At 42.4% G+C, this 11,119-nt stretch overlaps 1 protein-coding gene and 1 long non-coding RNA gene across 5 annotated transcripts in view; one reads left to right on the top strand and one right to left on the bottom strand.

Moving 5' to 3' along the window:
• LOC109914573 (keratinocyte differentiation factor 1) overlaps window positions 1-1,437 on the bottom strand; it is a 21,242-nt gene extending 19,805 nt beyond the window's left edge. Inside the window, exon 1 of one of the 4 annotated variants that reach the window (XM_048612868.1) lies at window positions 1,401-1,437. The gene's annotated coding sequence lies outside the window, so the exon portion shown is untranslated. Of the gene's footprint in view, window positions 1-1,247 lie in introns of all 4 variants that reach the window. The other 3 variants (XM_048612869.1, XM_048612867.1, XM_020514169.2) reach the window with 3 other exon arrangements.
• A 10-nt stretch (window positions 1,438-1,447) lies between these two features.
• Window positions 1,448-10,227, top strand: LOC125486233. Its single transcript, XR_007264920.1, has 3 exons — window positions 1,448-1,815; window positions 1,936-2,008; window positions 10,072-10,227. It is a non-coding gene; the product is annotated as an uncharacterized LOC125486233 (long non-coding RNA).
• Window positions 10,228-11,119: the final 892 nt, after the last annotated feature.

The following is an 11,119-nucleotide window of genomic DNA, read 5'->3' as shown; positions in this document are numbered from 1 at the left end:
GAGATAACACAGCGTGGAGCTGGAGGAACACAGTAGGCCAGGCAGCATCGGAGGAGCAGGAAAGCTGGTGTTTCAGGTCGGGACCCTTCGGAAGAAGAAGGGTCTTTCTGAAGAAAGGTCGCGACCCGAAACGTCAGCTTTCCTGCTCCTCTGATGCTGCCTGGCCTACTGTGTTCCTCCAGCTCCACGCTGTGTTATCAATAAATTCCCAGACCTTTTGTTATGCACCAGCTTCCCCTCTCTAAAGTAACCAGACAGGTTCTCCCAAACTGGCAAAAATAGCTCTAAACGTATGCTCTAAACTTGTACGCACCAACTCATCAAAATCTCTCTGAGCACCAGCGTATGTATGAATAAGCTTCCCTTGGTAAACTGGATATAAAATCCCCGCCTGTGATTGGTAAAGGTAGTGCTCCTGCTATTTTCAAAATGGTGACAGGCTAAAAATTGTGGGATTCAAGGGCTGGAATCACTGAAAGTGAGCACATAGGTGTCAAAAATAATTAGAAAATGATACTGGAGAGAATACAGTACAGATTCACCAGAACGCTGGCCTTTTCTGCAAGAAGGATGGAATATAAAAGTGGGAAATCCAGCTAAAACTGTACAGGACATTGGTGAGACTGTGCCTAGAGCACAGTTCAGAAAATGGGATGAGGCCTTTTGTTTATGAGGAAAGGTTAGACATGAACTCACTGGAGTTCAGAAAACCTAGAGGTGATCTTTTTGAAACTTGTAACATTCTGAAGGGGCGTTAACAGGATAGATGCTGGCAGAATGTGTCCTCTCGGGAGGGGAGGGAAGGGGATGGTCTAAAATTGGGAGTTAACAATTTAAAACTAAGGCATTTAAGACCAAAATGAAGAGGAATTGCTTGTCTTAGAGGGTTATTAGTCTTAAAATTCTGTATCCCAGACAGTGCAGTGATCGTACACATTCAAAGTTGGGACAGAATTTTGATTTACAAGGGAGTCAAAGCAAGCAGGGGCGAGCAGGCAAGAGTTCAGACCACAATCAGTTCACCTGATTTAGGGAGGAGGGATTGGCAGGGGGCTCAAGAGGCCGAGTGGCCTGGCCCTGTACTTATTTATGATCTTCACTCCCTCTTTCCCCTCTGTCTTCCTCCTTCATTCTCCCTCAGTTACACTTCCACCGTCGTTGCTCAGATTCAAAGTGAGAGCGAAAAGTTTAAGCAGAAGCAAAACTTCCCAGAGTTTGTGGCGGGGCCTCGGGTTCCGGTTGCTTACCATAACACGGTGCTGGTGCCGGGGCCTCGCTCGGACCACCACCGCCTGTGCCTGGCACTAGCCCCGGAGTGTGGCCGCGATCCGAATGCCAGTCTCCCGGTCCTAATCCCAATCCTACTCCCGGTCCCGGTCCCAATCCCGGTGGATCCTCACCTGGGCCAGGTAAACCCTGACGTCACTTGCTGCTCCAGGAAGGACAAATGAAACAGGAAACGCGATTCAGTGTTTAAAAAACCCCAAGGTAAAAGAGGAGCAGTTTGTAGAAAATATTACACTATGGAATAAAACAATACATTCGGTCAAACTGCTCCATCTCCGTGGATCAGTATGAACATGTTCCCACCTTTCAGCATATCATTTCCATGACCCCTTGTTGAAACTTTGTCTGACTTCTTTTAACTATATCCAGAAAGTTTGCCTCAACCATGGTAACATGTTCCGCAGTCTGGCCTCCATTTGAGCAAAGAAATTTCTCCTAACAATATATTAGTAAGTATCCCTGGATCTGGTCTGGCCAGCAAATTTCCACTTTTAACTACCATATTCTTCATAATCCAAAAACTTCAAGGTGAGCATTCCATTTTCTCTTTCTTTAGTGGATAGAGGCTCAATCCCAATATTTTCTGACAGGTAAAACCTCTCAACTATAGATTCATTCCCATCAATATTTTTGCATTTTCTATTGCAGCTACCTCTAGATCCTTATATGGAGACCTGAATTGTGCCACGAATAGTCTAACAAGATTCTTTACAAGTTTAAGGTAACTTTCTTGTTTTTCAATTCTATCCCTCTAAAAATGAGCTCAGTGCATTGCTTGCTGTTTCATTAAATAACATTGCTACTTTTATGATTTGATCTGTCCCAGATCTCTTTTCCAACTGATTCCAAGGAACTTGTGAACTTTCTTACAAATATACCACTTCAGAAATCTCCATATCGATGTTATTTTGCCACACACACATTCTGCCACTTAGTAATATCTGCTATATTTTGGGGGAGCCATTCATGACACCCCTAATTTGTTATCGTTCCCAAAGTCGATGGCTCAGTGGTTAGCACTGCTTCCTCACAACGCCGGGGACCCAGTTTCAATTCCACCCCTGTCTGTGTGGAGCTTGCACGTTCTCCCTGTGTCTGCGCAGGTTTCCGGTGGGTGTTCCGGTTTCCTCCCACGGTCCAACGATGTGCTCTTTAGGAGGATTGCCCATTGTGTTCAGCGATGTGTAGGTTAGGTGCATTATCCATGGGAAATGTAGGGTTACAGGGAAAGGGTAGGGAGATGGGTCTGGATGGGATGCTCCTCAGAGGGTCTGTGTAGACTTGTTGGGCTGAATGGCCTGTTTCCACACTGTAGGGATTCTGTGTGTGATTCCCATGTACAAATCGTTTGTGAATGGTGAACAACAATGTCGATCCTTGTGAAATACCAATTCCCTTCTTTTGCAATCTACCTTTTACCTCTGCCTTCTGTTTTGTAACCCATTTGCTTCCCATTCTACAGTTAATCCATGATTGTACATGTAAAGACCTTGATGATGAATCTATCGTGTAATACTTATCAAAGATGTTTTGGCAATCTTAATATATTACATACACTGCAGTACCCTTCTCCATTGTTGCTGCTGCTTCAAAAAATTCAGTATGTTTGATTAACCATCACTTTCCCTATTTTAAAATCTAGATTATTTTCTGTTATATCTTTGAGCAGAGATTCCATCATTTATCCTACCATTAACTGATCTGTATTCCTGGAATTGTATCTTTTTTTAGCTACAGGAATAACATTAGCTAATTCCCAAACCTCTTGCAATTTTTTTTATGTTTGGTTAGTTTGTCTGTCATTTCCCGCATTTCTATCCTACATGTCATAGAATCTCAGACTCATACAGCATGGAAACAGACCCTTAGGTCCAACTCATCCACATCAACCAGACATCCCAATCAGACCTTAGTTCTTTTTGCTGACATTTAGCCTATATCCCCCTAAACTCCTCCTACTCATAAACCCATCCAGATGCCTTTTAAATGTTACAATTGTACCAGCCTCCACCACTTCCTCTGGTAGCTTGTTCCACACACACACCACCCCTTGATGAAAACATTAGTCCTCAAATCCTTTTTAAATCTTTCCCCTCTCACTTGAAGCCTATGTCCCCTAGTTTTGGACTCCCCCACCTGAAGAAATAGACCTTGGCTATTTATCCTATCCATGCCCCTCATCATTTTATAAAAGTCAATAAGGTCACCCCTCAGTCTCCAACACTCCAGGGAAAAATGGCCCACTCTATTCAGGCTCTCCCAATTACTCAAACTCTCCAGTCCTGGCACCATCCTTTTAAAACTTTTCTGCACCCTCTCAAGTTTAACAACATCCTTCCTAGAGAAGGGCAATCAGAATATGCAGTATTCCAAAAATGGCCTCACCTGTCCAGCTGCAACATGGCATATCTTTATATCTTCTTATTTGTTCTTTCTGATATTGTATTCTTGATGTTAGTTTCCCACATAGATATTTAGCCAAAATAAGTAGTTGATATTTCTTCCATTTCAATGATTATATTTTGTGATTTATATGTCTGCAGAAAACCTTACTATTTCTTAATTGCATTTATTGCTAATTTATTTATGTAGCTTCTCTTACCTTTCCCTTAGAAATTGTTTTATTTCAACTTATTATTTTGGTCTTGCTCGTGTCCTCAGTCTTTACTTTGAAACTTATTATTTTGACAACTGTTGCCTAGATATTCCCAACACTTCTTATTTGCTCCATTTCACTTCTCCATTACTAGAATCAGCAGTGCTCCCTCCCTTATTGGCCCTTTTACATTCTGAGCAAGAAAGGAGTCTTGCACATTTTGTAAAATTTCCATACCTCGTACCCACTTTCACCATCTCTTCCTTTGGATGTAGTAAATATCTCCCATGGTTAATGTCCTATGTCTTTTACTCATCTCAGGTTTTTGCTTCCATACCTTTTCACTATTAGGTGGTCTGTAATATATCTCCAATTAGCTTTATCAATCCTTTTTGTTTTCTCTTTCATTTCATTCTGTATGGATTCTATTTCTAACCTTCTGTTGTTAAATCTCTTTCTTTTATAATATATTTTTCCTAGTTCTCTAAAAGATGTGCCATCACTGATCAAACTGGCTGAGTGCTTAAGAATGTAGTTTGTAATACATGTTGTGAGAATCAACACAGTGGATAAGATATTTGACCTCATCCTCACTAATGTATCTGCCACAAATCCATCCCTAATAATAGGTAGGAGTTGATGACTACATAGTCCTTCTGAGCAACAACCATTATTATGACCAGCTTTCGATTCCAATTTTGTTTTACTTATTTAATTTTGATTCTACCAATGGACGCGGTGTGATACAAACCTCAGAGCATTAGCTTGGGCCTCTTGATTACTAGTTCAGTATCATTACCACTATCCCTTCAACTCCCCCAAAAGATCAGAAAGATGCTAATAATCAGTGGTAAATTCTCCAGTGATGAAGCAGTGCGTGCCAACATGGCACAAATCCAAGACACAGCCATGCTTGAGCTGGTAAGTGGCAAATAATCATGCCACAAACTTGTCAGGCTATAATTATCTACAATAAGAGAGGGTCCAATGATTACATTTAATAGTCATACTATCATCAAATTTCCCACAATCAATATGACAGGGAAGGAAGCTAATTCCCCAAAACTTCACAATCCACAAACACAAGTCAGGAATGTGATGAAATACACTCCATTTGTCCAGATGGATGTGCTAAGCGACAAGGTCCAGGACTACACGCTGAAGAATGCACTAAAGTTTGAGGCAGTTGCTGCAGTGGGGTGCAGTGGGGAAAGACCACCATCTAAGGTCTTTCTGCCGAAGTTAAATGGGGTTTAGTCATTGGACCCTCCAAGCTCACCCTTTACTCTGAAGATCTCCATGATGGATGCTGGCTGCCAACGTCTCAGTGCACACTTAATGGGCACTGGCCACATGTACTCCACATCCACAAAATTTGTCACCTGATGTGTCAGCATTTAAGTTACCTTGTAGCACATCTCCAATCCACTTACAAGTTGCTTCTGCACTTAAATGCTGCTCCTCAGGCTGCAATAGCAACTATCATTTTAATGCTGCTGTTGGAACACTGTGTGCCCAGGGTATAAACCCAGCTCATAGACTGGAACAGGCTGTATCACCAGGTTCTTTGCTTGCCATCATAGCGCACACTCACTTTGACCCTATCTGAATGCTCATAGCATCCCAGCCTTGCCTTTTTGTGCTTTACCCCTTTAGCCAGGATCACAAGACTCACGTTACTTCTGTCTTGCAGTACCATTTGGTACAGACACAGAGGAAGGAAGCTTATCATGGATGTCAGCAACTATGTCAAGTCAAGGGAGATAGCCTTCACTCAGGGGGTCTTGGCGCAGTAAATCAAGGGCACCCTCTGATATCCCCCCAGGGGGTTGGAAATAGTCAGTCAGCCACTTGGAACGGTCAGAGTCAGGATGGTCAATACATAAGAGGTGAGGGTCTCAATAGCAGTCAGCCCATCACCCGCCTTGACTCTTTCTGCCTCTTGTGGGCTATTTAACCCCTGAAATAAGAGAGGCAGGTATTATAGGCGATTATAGGAAGTGGGTGGCACAGCTGTTACTATTAGTGCAGGTGATGAGTGTCCTGAGTGAGTGGACAATGCAGGGGTCATGCAGGACTAGTGGTTTTGGGGGTTGAGGTAGGTGACAGCAAGTCAGGGAAGATTATGCAGGCATCAGTGAGAGTGGTAGAGCACAAGCCTTAGTAGGAGGTGGGTACAGTAGCAGAGATAGAGTGAATGGAGGTATTGGGAAGAAGGTGGTTGCACTTACACTGGCAGTGTGAAGAAGGTCATTGACCTTCTTTCTACAGTGATGAACATTTCTCCAGAGGCTAAGCCTGCACTGACGTGGTGGAAGGGAGAATCCTCCTAACAGGTTGGGCATGATCTTGTGTCGTGGCCCCTTCTGCTGGTCCTGGGGGAGGATGAAGTCCCACGTCAGCACCACCCCATCCAGCAAGACCTCCAGGACCCTGCCTAAAAGCAGGAAGCTGAGTCTCCCGTCTGCTTTATCCAGGACAAATGTCAGGAACTGTGCAGGGTAGATGCAGATTGACAGTGCTTGTCCATCTGTGCAGCAGGCTTTTAAAGATGGCGCAGGTGCAAGGGATGCTGGTGAATTCTGAATATCCGGAGTGGCAAATTGTTCTGAGAATGGTGCATCGTGAGATGAGGTAGAAATTGGATGTGAGGAATACCATGGAGTGGGGTTTGGTAGTTAATGAGGTGAGTTTGGTAAGATGCAGCAAAAATATCTTGCTCATGATGGAAATCCTTCCAAAAATGTCAATGCAACTCAAAAAAAATGTAAGATTCAGCCCAACATCATTCATGTTTCTGAAGTCTGTATCCCCTTACCCAGAGAAAAATCTTGGTTAAGCTGAGTAAACGTTTCTGTGAACACCAACCACACTTTTTTCAAAAATATACTTTATTTATAAAATATCTTCGTATACACACATAGTCACTAAAGCAGTTCAGTTTTGTACAAAGCATACTAAGAAAACAAACAAACAGAGTTTGACTCTATCCAAAGACAATTTTTACTTGTAAAGGTTTATATTTACATACATTTGAAGCACCAAGAGGGTCTAATAACTGAATGGACCCCCTCTTAACTTCAGCAGAAAGACCATAGACAGTGCTGTTTTCCCTCTGCACCTCAGCGGCAGCTGCCCCAAGCTTTACTGCATCCCTCAGCATGTAGGCCTGGACCTTGGAAATGTGCCAGTCTGCAACGCTCGGTCAAGGTCAACTCCTTGCTTTGGGAAACCAACAAGTTTCGGGCAAACCAAAGAGCTTCTTTCACCAAGTTGATGGTCCTCCAGGCACTGTCAACATTCCTCACATTCCTCTCAGAGTGGAGTAATAACATTCCTAAGCCTCTGCTGAATGTACCAACTTGATGAGTTCACCAAAGTTCCTCCCTTTACTGTTGTAGGCAGCTAAAACCAATTTACTATTAATACTGTTACTCAAATAATAGAGGGCGCATTTGCAACAAAAACACTAGAGTTTAGTTTGTGAATATTCCAAGGCTAAATTTCAGATCAGTCTGTGGGAATTAACAAAAGCTCATTAAACTGTAATTAAATTGACTTCATGCAGAATTGCTACGTTAAGATTCCTGATTTTTCTGCATTCTCAAATCTCTGAATCTTGGGCCATATCTGCAAAATGGCATTAATCTGAACTCACACTAGGTGGTTATCAATTCAGTTAACCAATTAACTTGGGTGGTGAAGACAGTTTAATAGAACACGTGTTTTACACTGTGTTTTCACAACAAAGAAACCAGGGGAACAAATTTCTCTCCTTGAAACAGTATACATACCATGTATAGGTGAGTGTCCCGTGAGATTAACATTACATTCTCAATTGCAGTATATTGTACTGACATCATATTGGTTCTTGCCATTTCCGCTTTACCCTATCTCTTGATTCAAAACGTGAACCTTTGGATTGCAAATTGCTCCATAAGCCCCTCCATCTCTTTATGTTGCTTTTCATTTATGACATTCCTTAAAACATCCCTCTTTGATCCATCATTTGGTCATGTGTCCTAATATCTCTTATATGACTTGATGTCATTTTATGAAACCCTCTGTTAAATGCATTCTAATGATCAGAGTTACAGCTATCAGCTGTAGCTCAGTACTAGTTCTCTTTCACCTCTATATTAGAAAATTGTAGGTTTGAGATTTAGTCCTCAGATTTGAACCGCATAATCCAGACTAACATTTCAGTGCTGTACTGAAGAGGTGCTTCAGAGATGATCAGATTTGTGATCTGAGCAATTTCTGTTCCTCAGATAACATCACTAAGACAGGTTATCTGGTATTGTCACATTGCTGTTTGTGGGTTCTGCCTTCTGTGTTTCCTACATTGGCACAATAATTAAATCACACTTTAAAAATCACACTTTAATACTGTCTGTAAAGTACTGCGACAAATCCTTAGGTTGTGAAAGGCACAACATATATAAGGGTTATTTTATTGCTGAGGAATAAATAACTTGGGCCCCTGTTGATGTGTACAAATTATGAACAGCTGGAAGGAGCATTGACCGCATACAGTATCATGGAAAACAGCAGAATTTAAGATAGTAAGAACTGCAGATGCTGGAGTCAGAGGTAAAACAGTGTGGAGCTGGAGGAACACATCAGGCCAGGCAGCATCAGAGGAGCAGGAAAGCTGATGTTTCAGGTCGGGACCCTGCTCCCTCCCAATAGAGCATATGAGGAGACTCATTAGACCATGCTCCAATAGTAAACTTGTAAATTCACTTGAAAAATGTCCCAATGTTAATATTTATAATACACAATACATGAAGCTGTCAGGGCCAAGAGATTTTAATTCATCAATTTGTGTTGGATTTGAAACTTGGCTCCTGAGGTGTTACATCATTTTTCAACAGAACATTCTTAGTCAGTGACTTGTATAATCTGGAAAAGGTTTCCCAAAGTGAGGGTCAGGATCCCAAGCATGGTTGCGAGCTGAACATTTGAGGTTGTGAGGTCTGAGGAACAATAGCAGACTTCTCTCCCCCTGCTCTCATAGATCTTCTCTCCTCATTGCCCCTCTCCTCCAACCCCACACTTTCGGTTCTCGCTGAGGAGTTGTAACAATTTTCAAAACTCAAAATGGGGTCACAATGAGAAAAAGTCTGGGAAGCACTGACTTAGAAGGACAAGAGCAGCAGACGTGGGAACAACCTTCACATTTCCCTCTAATTCACACATCATCCTGATTTTAGAAATTATATCTGTCTTCATTGTAAGGGGTAGCACGGTGGCTCAGTGGTTAGCACTGCTGCCTCACAGCACCAGGGAGACCCGAAGTTCAATCCATCCTTGGGTGACTGTCTATGTGGAGTTTGCACACTCTTCCTGTGTCTGCATGGGTTTCCTCCGGATGATCCTATTTCCTCTCACAGCTCAAAGATGTGCAGGTTAGGTGGATTGGCCATGGGAAACACATGGTTAGGGCAGGGGGTGATTCTGCGTGGCAGGCTCTTCAGAGATTCCCTGTGAACTTGTTGGGCTGAATGGCCTATTTCCACACTGTAGGAATTCTATGACATTGCAGTATATTGCTGTTCCTTCACTGTCTGTGTGTTAAAATCCAGTACATTTCTGCTTAACGGCACTGCGTGTGTAACTATTCTGCAGTGATTCAAGAAGGAAACTCATCACCACGTTCTTAAGGGAAATTAGGGACAGGGAACAAATGCTGGTCTTGCCAATGATGCTCACATCTGATGAATAAATAAAGCATTACACTGTTCCCCAACAATGCGGACAATACAATCTCAAGTTTGTAGTTTGGTAGTTTGGTAAATCCTTTAACTGAACTAGGGAATGGGTGAGGTGGAGACAATGAGTAATAATAGGGCTTAAGTGTAAAGCAGCAGGACCAATACATATAGGCAAAGAAAACCTAATCCTAAGCCTGGATAACCCACTAGACATAATTGGACTGATGCAGTTTACAGTTCCATCAGATGCCATTGGCCCAGCATGTAATTGACAAGGTGTGACAAATCCATTACACAGTGTGACTGGCACAGTATCAGAACCACATTAGACTGCACTGAATCATTGAGTTGAACCTATTATATCTGGTGTGACTGAAGCAGTAAAACAATCTAATTTCCACATAAATTGTACAGTGTTACATGGAACAGCAAAACCTAATTAAGCATAATTAATTTTTTGATTTTACACAGAGTCAAATCCCAGAAGAGTTCCTGAAAGGAAACCAAAGAAGGCATTTAAGGATTGAAGACACAGAGAACGCTGGAGAATCATAGAATCCCTACAATGTGGAAACAGGCCATTTGGCCCAACAAGTCCACACCACCCCTCCAAAGAGCATCCCACCCAGACTCATTTCCCCTACCCCTGATTTCTGATGTCTAACCCCCCTAACCTAAACATCCCTGGGCACTATGGGCAATTTAGCATGGCCAATCCACTTAACCTGCACATCTTTGGACTGTGGGAGGAAACCGGCGCACACCCATGCAGAAATGGGGAGAATGTGCAAACTCCAAACAGACAGTCACCTGAGGGTGGAATCAAACCCGGGTCCCTGGCACTGTGAGGCAGCAGTTCTAACCACTGAGCCACTGTGCCATCCCCAAGAAAGGAACAAGATGCATTCGCTGGGAATCAAACCCGGGCCTCCCGCCTGGCAGGCGAGAATTCTACCACTGTACCACCAATGTAAGCTACAAATTCAGCAGATCTCTCAGTATTTGTGGAGAGAAAAACAGAGTTAATGTTTCGAGTCCAGAATTACTTTTCTTCTGTTCTGAAGAAGTCATACTGGATTCAAAACATTAACTCTGTTTCTCTCACCACAAATGCTGCCAGACTTGTTGAGGTTCTCCAGCATTCTGTGTGTTTGGTTAAAATTTCTAGCATTCATAGTATTTTGCTTTGATTTGATTTTAAGGGTTGGTCTGGTTCCTTGGTACATATTTAGCAAGATACTGAAAACCAACTCACTTATATTGTTATAACAAGGATGAGAGCTGGATGAACACAGCAGGCCAGTTCCTACTATCTCTCACTTATATTGTTGTTGGCAGTTGTTGCTGGTACTTTCACTTGTTTTTACTGTTACTATTTTTGTTTGCAGTTGCAACTGTTATTGTAGCTAATATTGTTACAGTCTAATAAAAATTCTGTGAATGTGGGGATTGCTGGCAAGGTCACAAAATTATTGCCCGACAAAATTGTTGTGGGAAGTTGACAGTAAAGCTTGTTCAT

Source organism: Rhincodon typus, chromosome 27, assembly GCF_021869965.1.
Source record: "Rhincodon typus isolate 14 chromosome 27, sRhiTyp1.1, whole genome shotgun sequence".
In the NCBI taxonomy this organism is placed as follows: domain Eukaryota; kingdom Metazoa; phylum Chordata; class Chondrichthyes; order Orectolobiformes; family Rhincodontidae; genus Rhincodon; species Rhincodon typus.
Note: the sequence above shows the minus strand (reverse complement) of the source record. Positions and strands in the feature narration are given on the sequence as shown.